The 20,975-nt window shown below is 34.6% G+C and overlaps 1 non-coding gene across 1 annotated transcript; it reads left to right on the top strand.

The window, feature by feature from the left end:
* Positions 1-13,958: 13,958 nt before the first annotated feature.
* Positions 13,959-14,032, top strand: TRNAN-AUU (transfer RNA asparagine (anticodon AUU)). Its single transcript has one exon. It is a non-coding gene; the product is annotated as a tRNA-Asn (tRNA).
* The last annotated feature ends 6,943 nt before the right edge of the window (positions 14,033-20,975 follow it).

The following is a 20,975-nucleotide window of genomic DNA, read 5'->3' as shown; positions in this document are numbered from 1 at the left end:
TAATTAACCTTGTGATCAGATTTTGGTGATATTTAAGTAGACAAGTCAAAATTTCAAACCTCCTCTTATGGTGTAGGGTACATGGCCTTCTCTGATGTAATCAGAGTTAGATTTGATTCAGTGATTTTATAAAAAACAGCTAGGAAGCACAATTTAGCAGTGGGTTGCAGAGAAAAAAAATATGCTGGCAGAAAAATCCAATCGAGTGATTAAACAGCTCTTCATTTTCTGGCTTTATTTTTATGCTAACAAATTTGTTCTCTGAAAAGTGTCCACAAAGCCAAGTCTCTGATTAACACCTTTGTAAGGATGGTTTATCACCTATTACTAAATTAAACTTGCTTCATTGGAAAGGCAGCAAGATGCATCCTCATTTCAATGTCTACTGAAATAATACAAGTTGACACCAGGAAACATTAACGCCACTGCATCCTTGCTGCTTTCTCATGTGGAAGTCTGTTTAATGTGAAAACAAGGTGATATCTAATTAGCACACAGGTAAGGAATTAAGAAAATCTTTATTTAAGGGTGAAGATGTTTCTCACAAAATTGTTGACCCAATGCAACATTGAAATTCAAGCTGGAAAGATGATTTTAATATATCACTTGTACATTTTGTATTGCTCTTCTGGTGACAATGTAGTTTGTTTTTGTCAATTACCATTTTAATAATAGGGTAAAGAAAATGAAGTGGATTTTTGAAAGAAAACAATACTGTCAATATACTATTAAAACAAATTAAAATGGTAAAAGTTATTGTACTTTAAGTAAAAATAAAAGAGACAAAATATCAATCCCAGTTTTGGATTACTTTAATTAACAAAAAAAAAAATGCATATAGCAGAGGATAGTTTCAATCTGCCTACCTCTCGGTTATGGGCCCAGCATGCTTCCATTGCAGTACTCTGCTGCACATGTAAGTTCAAGAGATCCTGAAGCACTCACTCATCATGGGAAAGTACCAATGTGTTTCTTCGTTGGTTGATGGAAGAAACATCTTACAAAAACTCTCCAGATTATTGACTTTTTAAAGTTTTTCTAGGAAACGTTTTAGATGAATGCTTATTAGCCTTTGTCAGTATGGACTTTTTGCAAAGTGTCTCTGTGGCGCAATCAGTTAGTGTGTACGGCTATTAACCAAAAGGTTGGTGGTTCAATCCCACCCAGGGACCTAATTGACCTTGTTATCAGATTTTGGTGATCTTTAAGTAGACAAGTCAAAATTTCAAACCCCCTGTTATGGTGTAGGGTACCTGGCCTTCTCTGATGTAATCAGAGTTAGATTTGATTCAGTGATTTTATAAAAACAGCTAGGAAGCACAATTTAGCAGTGGGTTGCAGAGAAAAAAAATATGCTGGCAGAAAAATCCAATTGAGTGATTAAACAGCTCTTTATTTTCTGGCTTTATTTTTATGCTAACAAATTTGTTCTCTGAAAAGTGTCCACAAAGCCAAGTCTCTGATTAACACCTTTGTAAGGATGGTTTTTCACCTATTACTAAATTAAACTTGCTTCATTGGAAAGGCAGCAAGATGCATCCTCATTTCAATGTCTACTGAAATAATACAGGTTGACACCAGGAAACATTAACGCCACTGCATCCTTGCTGCTTTCTCATGTGGAAGTCTGTTTAATGTGAAAACAAGGTGATATCTAATTAGCACACAGGTAAGGAATTAAGAAAATCTTTATTTAAGGGTGAAGATGTTTCTCACAAAATCGTTGCCCCAATGCATCATTGAAATTCAAGCTGGAAAGATGATTTTAATATATCACTTGTACATTTTGTATTGCTCTTCTGGTGACAATGTAGTTTGTTTTTGTCAATTACCATTTTAATAATAGGGTAAAGAAAATTAAGTGGATTTTTGAAAGAAAACAATACTGTCAATATACTATTAAAACAAATTAAAATGGTAAAAGTTATTGTACTTTAAGTAAAAATAAAAGAGCCAAAATATCAATCCCAGTTTTGGATTACTTTAATTAACAAACAAAAAAATGCATATAGCAGAGGATAGTTTCAATCTGCCTACCTCTGGGTTATGGGCCCAGCATGCTTCCATTACAGTACTCTGCTGCACATGTAAGTGCAAGAGATCCTGAAGCACTCACTCATCATGGGAAAGTACCAATGTGTTTCTTCGTTGGTTGATGGAAGAAACATCTTACAAAAACTCTCCAGATTATTGACTTTTTAAAGTTTTTCTAGGAAACGTTTTAGATGAATGCTTATTAGCCTTTGTCAGTATGGACTTTTGCAAAGTGTTTCTGTGGCGCAATCAGTTAGTATGTACGGCTATTAACCATAAGGTTGGTGGTTCAATCCCACCCAGGGACCTAATTGACCTTGTTATCAGATTTTGGTGATCTTTAAGTAGACAAGTCAAAATTTCAAACCCCCTGTTATGGTGTAGGGTACCTGGCCTTCTCTGATGTAATCAGAGTTAGATTTGATTCAGTGATTTTATAAAAACAGCTAGGAAGCACAATTTAGCAGTGGGTTGCAGAGAAAAAAAATATGCTGGCAGAAAAATCCAATTGAGTGATTAAACAGCTCTTCATTTTCTGGCTTTATTTTTATGCTAACAAATTTGTTCTCTGAAAAGTGTCCACAAAGCCAAGTCTCTGATTAACACCTTTGTAAGGATGGTTTTTCACCTATTACTAAATTAAACTTGCTTCATTGGAAAGGCAGCAAGATGCATCCTCATTTCAATGTCTACTGAAATAATACAAGTTGACACCAGGAAACATTAACGCCACTGCATCCTTGCTGCTTTCTCATGTGGAAGTCTGTTTAATATGAAAACAAGGTGATATCTAATTAGCACACAGGTAAGGAATTAAGAAAATCTTTATTTAAGGGTGAAGATGTTTCTCACAAAATCGTTGCCCCAATGCATCATTGAAATTCAAGCTGGAAATATGATTTTAATATATCACTTGTACATTTTGTATTGCTCTTCTGGTGACAATGTAGTTTGTTTTTGTCAATTACCATTTTAATAATAGGGTAAAGAAAATGAATTGGATTTTTGAAAGAAAACAATACTGTCAATATACTATTAAAACAAATTAAAATGGTAAAAGTTATTGTACTTTAAGTAAAAATAAAAGAGACAAAATATCAATCCCAGTTTTGGATTACTTTAATTAACAAAAAAAATGCATATAGCAGAGGATAGTTTCAATCTGCCTACCTCTGGGTTATGGGCCCAGCATGCTTCCATTGCAGTACTCTGCTGCACATGTAAGTGCAAGAGATCCTGAAGCACTCACTCATCATGGGAAAGTACCAATGTGTTTCTTCGTTGGTTGATGGAAGAAACATCTTACAAAAACTCTCCAGATTATTGACTTTTTAAAGTTTTTCTAGGAAACGTTTTAGATGAATGCTTATTAGCCTTTGTCAGTATGGACTTTTGCAAAGTGTCTCTGTGGCGCAATCAGTTAGTATGTACGGCTATTAACCATAAGGCTGGTGGTTCAATCCCATCCAGGGACCTAATTGACCTTGTTATCAGATTTTGGTGATCTTTAAGTAGACAAGTCAAAATTTCAAACACCCTGTTATGGTTTAGGGTACCTGGCCTTCTCTGATGTAATCAGAGTTAGATTTGATTCAGTGATTTTATAAAAACAGCTAGGAAGCACAATTTAGCAGTGGGTTGCAGAGAAAAAAAATATGCTGGCAGAAAAATCCAATTGAGTGATTAAACAGCTCTTCATTTTCTGGCTTTATTTTTATGCTAACAAATTTGTTCTCTGAAAAGTGTCCACAAAGCCAAGTCTCTGATTAACACCTTTGTAAGGATGGTTTTTCACCTATTACTAAATTAAACTTGCTTCATTGGAAAGGCAGCAAGATGCATCCTCATTTCAATGTCTACTAAAATAATACAAGTTGACACCAGGAAACATTAACGCCACTGCATCCTTGCTGCTTTCTCATGTGGAAGTCTGTTTTATATGAAAACAAGGTGATATCTAATTAGCACACAGGTAAGGAATTAAGAAAATCTTTATTTAAGGGTGAAGATGTTTCTCACAAAATCGTTGCCCCAATGCATCATTGAAATTCAAGCTGGAAATATGATTTTAATATATCACTTGTACATTTTGTATTGCTCTTCTGGTGACAATGTAGTTTGTTTTTGTCAATTACCATTTTAATAATAGGGTAAAGAAAATGAAGTGGATTTTTGAAAGAAAACAATACTGTCAATATACTATTAAAACAAATTAAAATGGTAAAAGTTATTGTACTTTAAGTAAAAATAAAAGAGCCAAAATATCAATCCCAGTTTTGGATTACTTTAATTAACAAACAAAAAAATGCATATAGCAGAGGATAGTTTCAACCTGCCTACCTCTGGGTTATGGGCCCAGCATGCTTCCATTGCTGTACTCTGCTGCACATGTAAGTGCAAGAGATCCTGAAGCACTCACTCATCATGGGAAAGTACCAATGTGTTTCTTCGTTGGTTGATAGAAGAAACATCTTACAAGAACTCTCCAGATTATTGACTTTTTTAAGTTTTTCTAGGAAACGTTTTAGATGAATGCTTATTAGCATTTGTCAGTATGTACTTTTGCAAAGTGTCTCTGTGGCGCAATCAGTTAGTGTGTACGGCTATTAACCAAAAGGTTGGTGGTTCAATCCCACCCAGGGACGTAATTGACCTTGTTATCAGATTTTGGTGATCTTTAAGTAGACAAGTCAAATTTCATACCCCCTGTTATGGTGTAGGGTACCTGGCCTTCTCTGATGTAATCAGAGTTAGATTTGATTCAGTGATTTTATAAAAACATCTAGGAAGCACAATTTAGCAGTGGGTTGCAGAGAAAAAGAAATATGCTGGCAAAAAAATCAAATTGCGTGATTAAACAGCTCTTCATTTTCTGGCTTTATTTTTATGCTAACAAATTTGTTCTCTGAAAAGTGTCCACAAAGCCAAGTCTCTGATTAACACCTTTGTAGGGATGGTTTTTCACCTATTACTAAATTAAACTTGCTTCATTGGAAAGGCAGCAAGATGTATCCTCATTTCAATGTCTACTGAAATAATACAGGTTGACACCAGGAAACATTAACGCCACTGCATCCTTGCTGCTTTCTCATGTGGAAGTCTGTTTAATGTGAAAACAAGGTGATATCTAATTAGCACACAGGTAAGGAATTAAGAAAATCTTTATTTAAGGGTGAAGATGTTTCTCACAAAATTGTTGACCCAATGCATCATTGAAATTCAAGCTGGAAAGATGATTTTAATATATCACTTGTACATTTTGTATTGCTCTTCTGGTGACAATGTAGTTTGTTTTTGTCAATTACCATTTTAATAATAGGGTAAAGAAAATGAAGTGGATTTTTGAAAGAAAACAATACTGTCAATATACTATTAAAACAAATTAAAATGGTAAAAGTTATTGTACTTTAAGTAAAAATAAAAGAGACAAAATATCAATCCCAGTTTTGGATTACTTTAATTAACAAAAAAAATGCATATAGCAGAGGATAGTTTCAATCTGCCTACCTCTGGGTTATGGGCCCAGCATGCTTCCATTGCAGTATTCTGCTGCACATGTAAGTGCAAGAGATCCTGAAGCACTCACTCATCATGGGAAAGTACCAATGTGTTTCTTCGTTGGTTGATGGAAGAAACATCTTACAAAAACTCTCCAGATTATTGACTTTTTAAAGTTTTTCTAGGAAACGTTTTAGATGAATGCTTATTAGCCTTTGTCAGTATGGACTTTTGCAAAGTGTCTCTGTGGCGCAATCGGTTAGTGTGTTTGGCTATTAACCAAAAGGTTGGTGGTTCAATCTCACCCAGGGATGTAATTAACCTTGTGATCAAATTTTGGTGATATTTAAGTAGACAAGTCAAAATTTCAAACCTCCTCTTATGGTGTAGGGTACCTGGCCTTCTCTGATGTAATCAGAGTTAGATTTGATTCAGTGATTTTATAAAAAACAGCTAGGAAGCACAATTTAGCAGTGGGTTGCAGAGAAAAAAAATATGCTGGCAGAAAAATCCAATCGAGTGATTAAACAGCTCTTCATTTTCTGGCTTTATTTTTATGCTAACAAATTTGTTCTCTGAAAAGTGTCCACAAAGCCAAGTCTCTGATTAACACCTTTGTAAGGATGGTTTATCACCTATTACTAAATTAAACTTGCTTCATTGGAAAGGCAGCAAGATGCATCCTCATTTCAATGTCTACTGAAATAATACAAGTTGACACCAGGAAACATTAACGCCACTGCATCCTTGCTGCTTTCTCATGTGGAAGTCTGTTTAATGTGAAAACAAGGTGATATCTAATTAGCACACAGGTAAGGAATTAAGAAAATCTTTATTTAAGGGTGAAGATGTTTCTCACAAAATTGTTGACCCAATGCAACATTGAAATTCAAGCTGGAAAGATGATTTTAATATATCACTTGTACATTTTGTATTGCTCTTCTGGTGACAATGTAGTTTGTTTTTGTCAATTACCATTTTAATAATAGGGTAAAGAAAATGAAGTGGATTTTTGAAAGAAAACAATACTGTCAATATACTATTAAAACAAATTAAAATGGTAAAAGTTATTGTACTTTAAGTAAAAATAAAAGAGACAAAATATCAATCCCAGTTTTGGATTACTTTAATTAACAAAAAAAAAAAATGCATATAGCAGAGGATAGTTTCAATCTGCCTACCTCTCGGTTATGGGCCCAGCATGCTTCCATTGCAGTACTCTGCTGCACATGTAAGTTCAAGAGATCCTGAAGCACTCACTCATCATGGGAAAGTACCAATGTGTTTCTTCGTTGGTTGATGGAAGAAACATCTTACAAAAACTCTCCAGATTATTGACTTTTTAAAGTTTTTCTAGGAAACGTTTTAGATGAATGCTTATTAGCCTTTGTCAGTATGGACTTTTTGCAAAGTGTCTCTGTGGCGCAATCAGTTAGTGTGTACGGCTATTAACCAAAAGGTTGGTGGTTCAATCCCACCCAGGGACCTAATTGACCTTGTTATCAGATTTTGGTGATCTTTAAGTAGACAAGTCAAAATTTCAAACCCCCTGTTATGGTGTAGGGTACCTGGCCTTCTCTGATGTAATCAGAGTTAGATTTGATTCAGTGATTTTATAAAAACAGCTAGGAAGCACAATTTAGCAGTGGGTTGCAGAGAAAAAAAATATGCTGGCAGAAAAATCCAATTGAGTGATTAAACAGCTCTTTATTTTCTGGCTTTATTTTTATGCTAACAAATTTGTTCTCTGAAAAGTGTCCACAAAGCCAAGTCTCTGATTAACACCTTTGTAAGGATGGTTTTTCACCTATTACTAAATTAAACTTGCTTCATTGGAAAGGCAGCAAGATGCATCCTCATTTCAATGTCTACTGAAATAATACAGGTTGACACCAGGAAACATTAACGCCACTGCATCCTTGCTGCTTTCTCATGTGGAAGTCTGTTTAATGTGAAAACAAGGTGATATCTAATTAGCACACAGGTAAGGAATTAAGAAAATCTTTATTTAAGGGTGAAGATGTTTCTCACAAAATCGTTGCCCCAATGCATCATTGAAATTCAAGCTGGAAAGATGATTTTAATATATCACTTGTACATTTTGTATTGCTCTTCTGGTGACAATGTAGTTTGTTTTTGTCAATTACCATTTTAATAATAGGGTAAAGAAAATTAAGTGGATTTTTGAAAGAAAACAATACTGTCAATATACTATTAAAACAAATTAAAATGGTAAAAGTTATTGTACTTTAAGTAAAAATAAAAGAGCCAAAATATCAATCCCAGTTTTGGATTACTTTAATTAACAAACAAAAAAATGCATATAGCAGAGGATAGTTTCAATCTGCCTACCTCTGGGTTATGGGCCCAGCATGCTTCCATTACAGTACTCTGCTGCACATGTAAGTGCAAGAGATCCTGAAGCACTCACTCATCATGGGAAAGTACCAATGTGTTTCTTCGTTGGTTGATGGAAGAAACATCTTACAAAAACTCTCCAGATTATTGACTTTTTAAAGTTTTTCTAGGAAACGTTTTAGATGAATGCTTATTAGCCTTTGTCAGTATGGACTTTTGCAAAGTGTTTCTGTGGCGCAATCAGTTAGTATGTACGGCTATTAACCATAAGGTTGGTGGTTCAATCCCACCCAGGGACCTAATTGACCTTGTTATCAGATTTTGGTGATCTTTAAGTAGACAAGTCAAAATTTCAAACCCCCTGTTATGGTGTAGGGTACCTGGCCTTCTCTGATGTAATCAGAGTTAGATTTGATTCAGTGATTTTATAAAAACAGCTAGGAAGCACAATTTAGCAGTGGGTTGCAGAGAAAAAAAATATGCTGGCAGAAAAATCCAATTGAGTGATTAAACAGCTCTTCATTTTCTGGCTTTATTTTTATGCTAACAAATTTGTTCTCTGAAAAGTGTCCACAAAGCCAAGTCTCTGATTAACACCTTTGTAAGGATGGTTTTTCACCTATTACTAAATTAAACTTGCTTCATTGGAAAGGCAGCAAGATGCATCCTCATTTCAATGTCTACTGAAATAATACAAGTTGACACCAGGAAACATTAACGCCACTGCATCCTTGCTGCTTTCTCATGTGGAAGTCTGTTTAATATGAAAACAAGGTGATATCTAATTAGCACACAGGTAAGGAATTAAGAAAATCTTTATTTAAGGGTGAAGATGTTTCTCACAAAATCGTTGCCCCAATGCATCATTGAAATTCAAGCTGGAAATATGATTTTAATATATCACTTGTACATTTTGTATTGCTCTTCTGGTGACAATGTAGTTTGTTTTTGTCAATTACCATTTTAATAATAGGGTAAAGAAAATGAATTGGATTTTTGAAAGAAAACAATACTGTCAATATACTATTAAAACAAATTAAAATGGTAAAAGTTATTGTACTTTAAGTAAAAATAAAAGAGACAAAATATCAATCCCAGTTTTGGATTACTTTAATTAACAAAAAAAATGCATATAGCAGAGGATAGTTTCAATCTGCCTACCTCTGGGTTATGGGCCCAGCATGCTTCCATTGCAGTACTCTGCTGCACATGTAAGTGCAAGAGATCCTGAAGCACTCACTCATCATGGGAAAGTACCAATGTGTTTCTTCGTTGGTTGATGGAAGAAACATCTTACAAAAACTCTCCAGATTATTGACTTTTTAAAGTTTTTCTAGGAAACGTTTTAGATGAATGCTTATTAGCCTTTGTCAGTATGGACTTTTGCAAAGTGTCTCTGTGGCGCAATCAGTTAGTATGTACGGCTATTAACCATAAGGCTGGTGGTTCAATCCCATCCAGGGACCTAATTGACCTTGTTATCAGATTTTGGTGATCTTTAAGTAGACAAGTCAAAATTTCAAACACCCTGTTATGGTGTAGGGTACCTGGCCTTCTCTGATGTAATCAGAGTTAGATTTGATTCAGTGATTTTATAAAAACAGCTAGGAAGCACAATTTAGCAGTGGGTTGCAGAGAAAAAAAATATGCTGGCAGAAAAATCCAATTGAGTGATTAAACAGCTCTTCATTTTCTGGCTTTATTTTTATGCTAACAAATTTGTTCTCTGAAAAGTGTCCACAAAGCCAAGTCTCTGATTAACACCTTTGTAAGGATGGTTTTTCACCTATTACTAAATTAAACTTGCTTCATTGGAAAGGCAGCAAGATGCATCCTCATTTCAATGTCTACTAAAATAATACAAGTTGACACCAGGAAACATTAACGCCACTGCATCCTTGCTGCTTTCTCATGTGGAAGTCTGTTTTATATGAAAACAAGGTGATATCTAATTAGCACACAGGTAAGGAATTAAGAAAATCTTTATTTAAGGGTGAAGATGTTTCTCACAAAATCGTTGCCCCAATGCATCATTGAAATTCAAGCTGGAAATATGATTTTAATATATCACTTGTACATTTTGTATTGCTCTTCTGGTGACAATGTAGTTTGTTTTTGTCAATTACCATTTTAATAATAGGGTAAAGAAAATGAAGTGGATTTTTGAAAGAAAACAATACTGTCAATATACTATTAAAACAAATTAAAATGGTAAAAGTTATTGTACTTTAAGTAAAAATAAAAGAGCCAAAATATCAATCCCAGTTTTGGATTACTTTAATTAACAAACAAAAAAATGCATATAGCAGAGGATAGTTTCAACCTGCCTACCTCTGGGTTATGGGCCCAGCATGCTTCCATTGCTGTACTCTGCTGCACATGTAAGTGCAAGAGATCCTGAAGCACTCACTCATCATGGGAAAGTACCAATGTGTTTCTTCGTTGGTTGATAGAAGAAACATCTTACAAGAACTCTCCAGATTATTGACTTTTTTAAGTTTTTCTAGGAAACGTTTTAGATGAATGCTTATTAGCATTTGTCAGTATGTACTTTTGCAAAGTGTCTCTGTGGCGCAATCAGTTAGTGTGTACGGCTATTAACCAAAAGGTTGGTGGTTCAATCCCACCCAGGGACGTAATTGACATTGTTATCAGATTTTGGTGATCTTTAAGTAGACAAGTCAAATTTCATACCCCCTGTTATGGTGTAGGGTACCTGGCCTTCTCTGATGTAATCAGAGTTAGATTTGATTCAGTGATTTTATAAAAACATCTAGGAAGCACAATTTAGGAGTGGGTTGAAGAGAAAAAGAAATATGCTGGCAAAAAAACCAAATTGCGTGATTAAACAGCTCTTCATTTTCTGGCTTTATTTTTATGCTAACAAATTTGTTCTCTGAAAAGTGTCCACAAAGCCAAGTCTCTGATTAACACCTTTGTAGGGATGGTTTTTCACCTATTACTAAATTAAACTTGCTTCATTGGAAAGGCAGCAAGATGTATCCTCATTTCAATGTCTACTGAAATAATACAGGTTGACACCAGGAAACATTAACGCCACTGCATCCTTGCTGCTTTCTCATGTGGAAGTCTGTTTAATGTGAAAACAAGGTGATATCTAATTAGCACACAGGTAAGGAATTAAGAAAATCTTTATTTAAGGGTGAAGATGTTTCTCACAAAATCGTTGCCCCAATGCATCATTGAAATTCAAGCTGGAAAGATGATTTTAATATATCACTTGTACATTTTGTATTGCTCTTCTGGTGACAATGTAGTTTGTTTTTGTCAATTACCATTTTAATAATAGGGTAAAGAAAATGAAGTGGATTTTTGAAAGAAAACAATACTGTCAATATACTATTAAAACAAATTAAAATGGTAAAAGTTATTGTACTTAAAGTAAAAATAAAAGAGACAAAATATCAATCCCAGTTTTGGATTACTTTAATTAACAAACAAAAAAATGCATATAGCAGAGGATAGTTTCAATCTGCCTACCTCTGGGTTATGGGCCCAGCATGCTTCCATTGCAGTACTCTGCTGCACATGTAAGTGCAAGAGATCCTGAAGCACTCACTCATCATGGGAAAGTACCAATGTGTTTCTTCGTTGGTTGATGGAAGAAACATCTTACAAAAACTCTCCAGATTATTGACTTTTTAAAGTTTTTCTAGGAAACGTTTTAGATGAATGCTTATTAGCCTTTGTCAGTATGGACTTTTGCAAAGTGTTTCTGTGGCGCAATCAGTTAGTATGTATGGCTATTAACCATAAGGTTGGTGGTTCAATCCCACCCAGGGACCTAATTGACCTTGTTATCAGATTTTGGTGATCTTTAAGTAGACAAGTCAAAATTTCAAACCCCCTGTTATGGTGTAGGGTACCTGGCCTTCTCTGATGTAATCAGAGTTAGATTTGATTCAGTGATTTTATAAAAACAGCTAGGAAGCACAATTTAGCAGTGGGTTGCAGAGAAAAAAAATATGCTGGCAGAAAAATCCAATTGAGTGATTAAACAGCTCTTCATTTTCTGGCTTTATTTTTATGCTAACAAATTTGTTCTCTGAAAAGTGTCCACAAAGCCAAGTCTCTGATTAACACCTTTGTAAGGATGGTTTTTCACCTATTACTAAATTAAACTTGCTTTATTGGAAAGGCAGCAAGATGCATCCTCATTTCAATGTCTACTGAAATAATACAAGTTGACACCAGGAAACATTAACGCCACTGCATCCTTGCTGCTTTCTCATGTGGAAGTCTGTTTAATATGAAAACAAGGTGATATCTAATTAGCACACAGGTAAGGAATTAAGAAAATCTTTATTTAAGGGTGAAGATGTTTCTCACAAAATCGTTGCCCCAATGCATCATTGAAATTCAAGCTGGAAATATGATTTTAATATATCACTTGTACATTTTGTATTGCTCTTCTGGTGACAATGTAGTTTGTTTTTGTCAATTACCATTTTAATAATAGGGTAAAGAAAATGAAGTGGATTTTTGAAAGAAAACAATACTGTCAATATACTATTAAAACAAATTAAAATGGTAAAAGTTATTGTACTTTAAGTAAAAATAAAAGAGACAAAATATCAATCCCAGTTTTGGATTACTTTAATTAACAAAAAAAATGCATATAGCAGAGGATAGTTTCAATCTGCCTACCTCTGGGTTATGGGCCCAGCATGCTTCCATTGCAGTACTCTGCTGCACATGTAAGTGCAAGAGATCCTGAAGCACTCACTCATCATGGGAAAGTACCAATGTGTTTCTTCGTTGGTTGATGGAAGAAACATCTTACAAAAACTCTCCAGATTATTGACTTTTTAAAGTTTTTCTAGGAAACGTTTTAGATGAATGCTTATTAGCCTTTGTCAGTATGGACTTTTGCAAAGTGTCTCTGTGGCGCAATCAGTTAGTATGTACGGCTATTAACCATAAGGTTGGTGGTTCAATCCCATCCAGGGACCTAATTGACCTTGTTATCAGATTTTGGTGATCTTTAAGTAGACAAGTCAAAATTTCAAACCCCCTGTTATGGTGTAGGGTACCTGGCCTTCTCTGATGTAATCAGAGTTAGATTTGATTCAGTGATTTTATAAAAAACATCTAGGAAGCACAATTTAGCAGTGGGTTGCAGAGAAAAAGAAATATGCTGGCAAAAAAATCAAATTGCGTGATTAAAGAGCTCTTCATTTTCTGGCTTTATTTTTATGCTAACAAATTTGTTCTCTGAAAAGTGTCCACAAAGCCAAGTCTCTGATTAACACCTTTGTAGGGATGGTTTTTCACCTATTACTAAATTAAACTTGCTTCATTGGAAAGGCAGCAAGATGTATCCTCATTTCAATGTCTACTGAAATAATACAGGTTGACACCAGGAAACATTAACGCCACTGCATCCTTGCTGCTTTCTCATGTGGAAGTCTGTTTAATGTGAAAACAAGGTGATATCTAATTAGCACACAGGTAAGGAATTAAGAAAATCTTTATTTAAGGGTGAAGATATTTCTCACAAAATTGTTGACCCAATGCATCATTGAAATTCAAGCTGGAAAGATGATTTTAATATATCACTTGTACATTTTGTATTGCTCTTCTGGTGACAATGTAGTTTGTTTTTGTCAATTACCATTTTAATAATAGGGTAAAGAAAATGAAGTGGATTTTTGAAAGAAAACAATACTGTCAATATACTATTAAAACAAATTAAAATGGTAAAAGTTATTGTACTTTAAGTAAAAATAAAAGAGACAAAATATCAATCCCAGTTTTGGATTACTTTAATTAACAAAAAAAATGCATATAGCAGAGGATAGTTTCAATCTGCCTACCTCTGGGTTATGGGCCCAGCATGCTTCCATTGCAGTACTCTGCTGCACATGTAAGTGCAAGAGATCCTGAAGCACTCACTCATCATGGGAAAGTACCAATGTGTTTCTTCGTTGGTTGATGGAAGAAACATCTTACAAAAACTCTCCAGATTATTGACTTTTTAAAGTTTTTCTAGGAAACGTTTTAGATGAATGCTTATTAGCCTTTGTCAGTATGGAATTTTGCAAAGTGTCTCTGTGGCGCAATCGGTTAGTGTGTTTGGCTATTAACCAAAATGTTGGTGGTTCAATCCCACCCAGGGACGTAATTAACCTTGTGATCAGATTTTGGTGATATTTAAGGAGACAAGTCAAAATTTCAAACCTCCTCTTATGGTGTAGGGTACATGGCCTTCTCTGATGTAATCAGAGTTAGATTTGATTCAGTGATTTTATAAAAACAGCTAGGAAGCACAATTTAGCAGTGGGTTGCAGAGAAAAAAAATATGCTGGCAGAAAAATCCAATTGAGTGATTAAACAGCTCTTTATTTTCTGGCTTTATTTTTATGCTAACAAATTTGTTCTCTGAAAAGTGTCCACAAAGCCAAGTCTCTGATTAACACCTTTGTAAGGATGGTTTTTCACCTATTACTAAATTAAACTTGCTTCATTGGAAAGGCAGCAAGATGCATCCTCATTTCAATGTCTACTGAAATAATACAGGTTGACACCAGGAAACATTAACGCCACTGCATCCTTGCTGCTTTCTCATGTGGAAGTCTGTTTAATGTGAAAACAAGGTGATATCTAATTAGCACACAGGTAAGGAATTAAGAAAATCTTTATTTAAGGGTGAAGATGTTTCTCACAAAATCGTTGCCCCAATGCATCATTGAAATTCAAGCTGGAAAGATGATTTTAATATATCACTTGTACATTTTGTATTGCTCTTCTGGTGACAATGTAGTTTGTTTTTGTCAATTACCATTTTAATAATAGGGTAAAGAAAATTAAGTGGATTTTTGAAAGAAAACAATACTGTCAATATACTATTAAAACAAATTAAAATGGTAAAAGTTATTGTACTTTAAGTAAAAATAAAAGAGCCAAAATATCAATCCCAGTTTTGGATTACTTTAATTAACAAACAAAAAAATGCATATAGCAGAGGATAGTTTCAATCTGCCTACCTCTGGGTTATGGGCCCAGCATGCTTCCATTGCTGTACTCTGCTGCACATGTAAGTGCAAGAGATCCTGAAGCACTCACTCATCATGGGAAAGTACCAATGTGTTTCTTCGTTGGTTGATAGAAGAAACATCTTACAAAAACTCTCCAGATTATTGACTTTTTAAAGTTTTTCTAGGAAACGTTTTAGATGAATGCTTATTAGCATTTGTCAGTATGGACTTTTGCAAAGTGTCTCTGTGGCGCAATCAGTTAGTATGTACGGCTATTAACCATAAGGTTGGTGGTTCAATCCCATCCAGGGACCTAATTGACCTTGTTATCAGATTTTGGTGATCTTTAAGTAGACAAGTCAAAATTTCAAACCCCCTGTTATGGTGTAGGGTACCTGGCCTTCTCTGATGTAATCAGAGTTAGATTTGATTCAGTGATTTTATAAAAACAGCTAGGAAGCACAATTTAGCAGTGGGTTGCAGAGAAAAAAAATATGCTGGCAGAAAAATCCAATTGAGTGATTAAACAGCTCTTCATTTTCTGGCTTTATTTTTATGCTAACAAATTTGTTCTCTGAAAAGTGTCCACAAAGCCAAGTCTCTGATTAACACCTTTGTAAGGATGGTTTTTCACCTATTACTAAATTAAACTTGCTTCATTGGAAAGGCAGCAAGATGCATCCTCATTTCAATGTCTACTAAAATAATACAAGTTGACACCAGGAAACATTAACGAAACTGCATCCTTGCTGCTTTCTCATGTGGAAGTCTGTTTTATATGAAAACAAGGTGATATCTAATTAGCACACAGGTAAGGAATTAAGAAAATCTTTATTTAAGGGTGAAGATGTTTCTCACAAAATCGTTGCCACAATGCATCATTGAAATTCAAGCTGGAAATATGATTTTAATATATCACTTGTACATTTTGTATTGCTCTTCTGGTGACAATGTAGTTTGTTTTTGTCAATTACCATTTTAATAATAGGGTAAAGAAAATTAAGTGGATTTTTGAAAGAAAACAATACTGTCAATATACTATTAAAACAAATTAAAATGGTAAAAGTTATTGTACTTTAAGTAAAAATAAAAGAGCCAAAATATCAATCCCAGTTTTGGATTACTTTAATTAACAAACAAAAAAATGCATATAGCAGAGGATAGTTTCAACCTGCCTACCTCTGGGTTATGGGCCCAGCATGCTTCCATTGCTGTACTCTGCTGCACATGTAAGTGCAAGAGATCCTGAAGCACTCACTCATCATGGGAAAGTACCAATGTGTTTCTTCGTTGGTTGATAGAAGAAACATCTTACAAAAACTCTCCAGATTATTGACTTTTTTAAGTTTTTCTAGGAAACGTTTTAGATGAATGCTTATTAGCATTTGTCAGTATGTACTTTTGCAAAGTGTCTCTGTGGCGCAATCAGTTAGTGTGTACGGCTATTAACCAAAAGGTTGGTGGTTCAATCCCACCCAGGGACGTAATTGACCTTGTTATCAGATTTTGGTGATCTTTAAGTAGACAAGTCAAATTTCATACCCCCTGTTATGGTGTAGGGTACCTGGCCTTCTCTGATGTAATCAGAGTTAGATTTGATTCAGTGATTTTATAAAAACATCTAGGAAGCACAATTTAGCAGTGGGTTGCAGAGAAAAAGAAATATGCTGGCAAAAAAATCAAATTGCGTGATTAAACAGCTCTTCATTTTCTGGCTTTATTTTTATGCTAACAAATTTGTTCTCTGAAAAGTGTCCACAAAGCCAAGTCTCTGATTAACACCTTTGTAGGGATGGTTTTTCACCTATTACTAAATTAAACTTGCTTCATTGGAAAGGCAGCAAGATGTATCCTCATTTCAATGTCTACTGAAATAATACAGGTTGACACCAGGAAACATTAACGCCACTGCATCCTTGCTGCTTTCTCATGTGGAAGTCTGTTTAATGTGAAAACAAGGTGATATCTAATTAGCACACAGGTAAGGAATTAAGAAAATCTTTATTTAAGGGTGAAGATGTTTCTCACAAAATTGTTGACCCAATGCATCATTGAAATTCAAGCTGGAAAGATGATTTTAATATATCACTTGTACATTTTGTATTGCTCTTCTGGTGACAATGTAGTTTGTTTTTGTCAATTACCATTTTAATAATAGGGTAAAGAAAATGAAGTGGATTTTTGAAAGAAAACAATACTGTCAATATACTATTAAAACAAATTAAAATGGTAAAAGTTATTGTACTTTAAGTAAAAATAAAAGAGACAAAATATCAATCCCAGTTTTGGATTACTTTAATTAACAAAAAAAAAATGCATATAGCAGAGGATAGTTTCAATCTGCCTACCTCTCGGTTATGAGCCCAGCATGCTTCCATTGCAGTACTCTGCTGCACATGTAAGTTCAAGAGATCCTGAAGCACTCACTCATCATGGGAAAGTACCAATGTGTTTCTTCATTGGTTGATGGAAGAAACATTTTACAAAAACTCTCCAGATTATTGACTTTTTAAAGTTTTTCTAGGAAACGTTTTAGATGAATGCTTATTAGCCTTTGTCAGTATGGACTTTTTGCAAAGTGTCTCTGTGGCGCAATCAGTTAGTGTGTATGGCTATTAACCAAAAGGTTGGTGGTTCAATCCCACCCAGGGACCTAATTGACCTTGTTATCAGATTTTGGTGATCTTTAAGTAGACAAGTCAAAATTTCAAACCCCCTGTTATGGTGTAGGGTACCTGGCCTTCTCTGATGTAATCAGAGTTAGATTTGATTCAGTGATTTTATAAAAACAGCTAGGAAGCACAATTTAGCAGTGGGTTGCAGAGAAAAAAAATATGCTGGCAGAAAAATCCAATTGAGTGATTAAACAGCTCTTTATTTTCTGGCTTTATTTTTATGCTAACAAATTTGTTCTCTGAAAAGTGTCCACAAAGCCAAGTCTCTGATTAACACCTTTGTAAGGATGGTTTTTCACCTATTACTAAATTAAACTTGCTTCATTGGAAAGGCAGCAAGATGCATCCTCATTTCAATGTCTACTGAAATAATACAGGTTGACACCAGGAAACATTAACGCCACTGCATCCTTGCTGCTTTCTCATGTGGAAGTCTGTTTAATGTGAAAACAAGGTGATATCTAATTAGCACACAGGTAAGGAATTAAGAAAATCTTTATTTAAGGGTGAAGATGTTTCTCACAAAATCGTTGCCCCAATGCATCATTGAAATTCAAGCTGGAAAGATGATTTTAATATATCACTTGTACATTTTGTATTGCTCTTCTGGTGACAATGTAGTTTGTTTTTGTCAATTACCATTTTAATAATAGGGTACAGAAAATTAAGTGGATTTTTGAAAGAAAACAATACTGTCAATATACTATTAAAACAAATTAAAATGGTAAAAGTTATTGTACTTTAAGTAAAAATAAAAGAGCCAAAATATCAATCCCAGTTTTGGATTACTTTAATTAACAAACAAAAAAATGCATATAGCAGAGGATAGTTTCAATCTGCCTACCTCTGGGTTATGGGCCCAGCATGCTTCCATTGCTGTACTCTGCTGCACATGTAAGTGCAAGAGATCCTGAAGCACTCACTCATCATGGGAAAGTACCAATGTGTTTCTTCGTTGGTTGATAGAAGAAACATCTTACAAAAACTCTCCAGATTATTGACTTTTTAAAGTTTTTCTAGGAAACGTTTTAGATGAATGCTTATTAGCATTTGTCAGTATGGACTTTTGCAAAGTGTCTCTGTGGCGCAATCAGTTAGTATGTACGGCTATTAACCATAAGGTTGGTGGTTCAATCCCATCCAGGGACCTAATTGACCTTGTTATCAGATTTTGGTGATCTTTAAGTAGACAAGTCAAAATTTCAAACCCCCTGTTATGGTGTAGGGTACCTGGCCTTCTCTGATGTAATCAGAGTTAGATTTGATTCAGTGATTTTATAAAAACCGCTAGGAAGCACAATTTAGCAGTGGGTTGCAGAGAAAAAAAATATGCTGGCAGAAAAATCCAATTGAGTGATTAAACAGCTCTTCATTTTCTGGCTTTATTTTTATGCTAACAAATTTGTTCTCTGAAAAGTGTCCACAAAGCCAAGTCTCTGATTAACACCTTTGTAAGGATGGTTTTTCACCTATTACTAAATTAAACTTGCTTCATTGGAAAGGCAGCAAGATGCATCCTCATTTCAATGTCTACTAAAATAATACAAGTTGACACCAGGAAACATTAACGAAACTGCATCCTTGCTGCTTTCTCATGTGGAAGTCTGTTTTATATGAAAACAAGGTGATATCTAATTAGCACACAGGTAAGGAATTAAGAAAATCTTTATTTAAGGGTGAAGATGTTTCTCACAAAATCGTTGCCACAATGCATCATTGAAATTCAAGCTGGAAATATGATTTTAATATATCACTTGTACATTTTGTATTGCTCTTCTGGTGACAATGTAGTTTGTTTTTGTCAATTACCATTTTAATAATAGGGTAAAGAAAATTAAGTGGATTTTTGAAAGAAAACAATACTGTCAATATACTATTAAAACAAATTAAAATGGTAAAAGTTATTGTACTTTAAGTAAAAATAAAAGAGCCAAAATATCAATCCCAGTTTTGGATTACTTTAATTAACAAACAAAAAAATGCATATAGCAGAGGATAGTTTCAACCTGCCTACCTCTGGGTTATGGGCCCAGCATGCTTCCATTGCTGTACTCTGCTGCACATGTAAGTGCAAGAGATCCTGAAGCACTCACTCATCATGGGAAAGTACCAATGTGTTTCTTCGTTGGTTGATAGAAGAAACATCTTACAAAAACTCTCCAGATTATTGACTTTTTTAAGTTTTTCTAGGAAACGTTTTAGATGAATGCTTATTAGCATTTGTCAGTATGTACTTTTGCAAAGTGTCTCTGTGGCGCAATCAGTTAGTGTGTACGGCTATTAACCAAAAGGTTGGTGGTTCAATCCCACCCAGGGACGTAATTGACCTTGTTATCAGATTTTGGTGATCTTTAAGTAGACAAGTCAAATTTCATACCCCCTGTTATGGTGTAGGGTACCTGGCCTTCTCTGATGTAATCAGAGTTAGATTTGATTCAGTGATTTTATAAAAACATCTAGGAAGCACAATTTAGCAGTGGGTTGCAGAGAAAAAGAAATATGCTGGCAAAAAAATCAAATTGCGTGATTAAACAGCTCTTCATTTTCTGGCTTTATTTTTATGCTAACAAATTTGTTCTCTGAAAAGTGTCCACAAAGCCAAGTCTCTGATTAACACCTTTGTAGGGATGGTTTTTCACCTATTACTAAATTAAACTTGCTTCATTGGAAAGGCAGCAAGATGTATCCTCATTTCAATGTCTACTGAAATAATACAGGTTGACACCAGGAAACATTAACGCCACTGCATCCTTGCTGCTTTCTCATGTGGAAGTCTGTTTAATGTGAAAACAAGGTGATATCTAATTAGCACACAGGTAAGGAATTAAGAAAATCTTTATTTAAGGGTGAAGATGTTTCTCACAAAATTGTTGACCCAATGCATCATTGAAATTCAAGCTGGAAAGATGATTTTAATATATCACTTGTACATTTTGTATTGCTCTTCTGGTGACAATGTAGTTTGTTTTTGTCAATTACCATTTTAATAATAGGGTAAAGAAAATGAAGTGGATTTTTGAAAGAAAACAATACTGTCAATATACTATTAAAACAAATTAAAATGGTAAAAGTTATTGTACTTTAAGTAAAAATAAAAGAGACAAAATATCAATCCCAGTTTTGGATTACTTTAATTAACAAAAAAAATGCATATAGCAGAGGATAGTTTCAATCTGCCTACCTCTGGGTTATGGGCCCAGCATGCTTCCATTGCAGTACTCTGCTGCACATGTAAGTGCAAGAGATCCTGAAGCACTCACTCATCATGGGAAAGTACCAATGTGTTTCTTCGTTGGTTGATGGAAGAAACATCTTACAAAAACTCTCCAGATTATTGACTTTTTAAAGTTTTTCTAGGAAACGTTTTAGATGAATGCTTATTAGCCTTTGTCAGTATGGACTTTTGCAAAGT

This window comes from Pseudophryne corroboree, unplaced genomic scaffold (assembly GCF_028390025.1).
Source record: "Pseudophryne corroboree isolate aPseCor3 unplaced genomic scaffold, aPseCor3.hap2 scaffold_1923, whole genome shotgun sequence".
In the NCBI taxonomy this organism is placed as follows: Eukaryota; Metazoa; Chordata; class Amphibia; order Anura; family Myobatrachidae; genus Pseudophryne; species Pseudophryne corroboree.
This window is presented reverse-complemented; position numbering and strand designations above follow the sequence as displayed.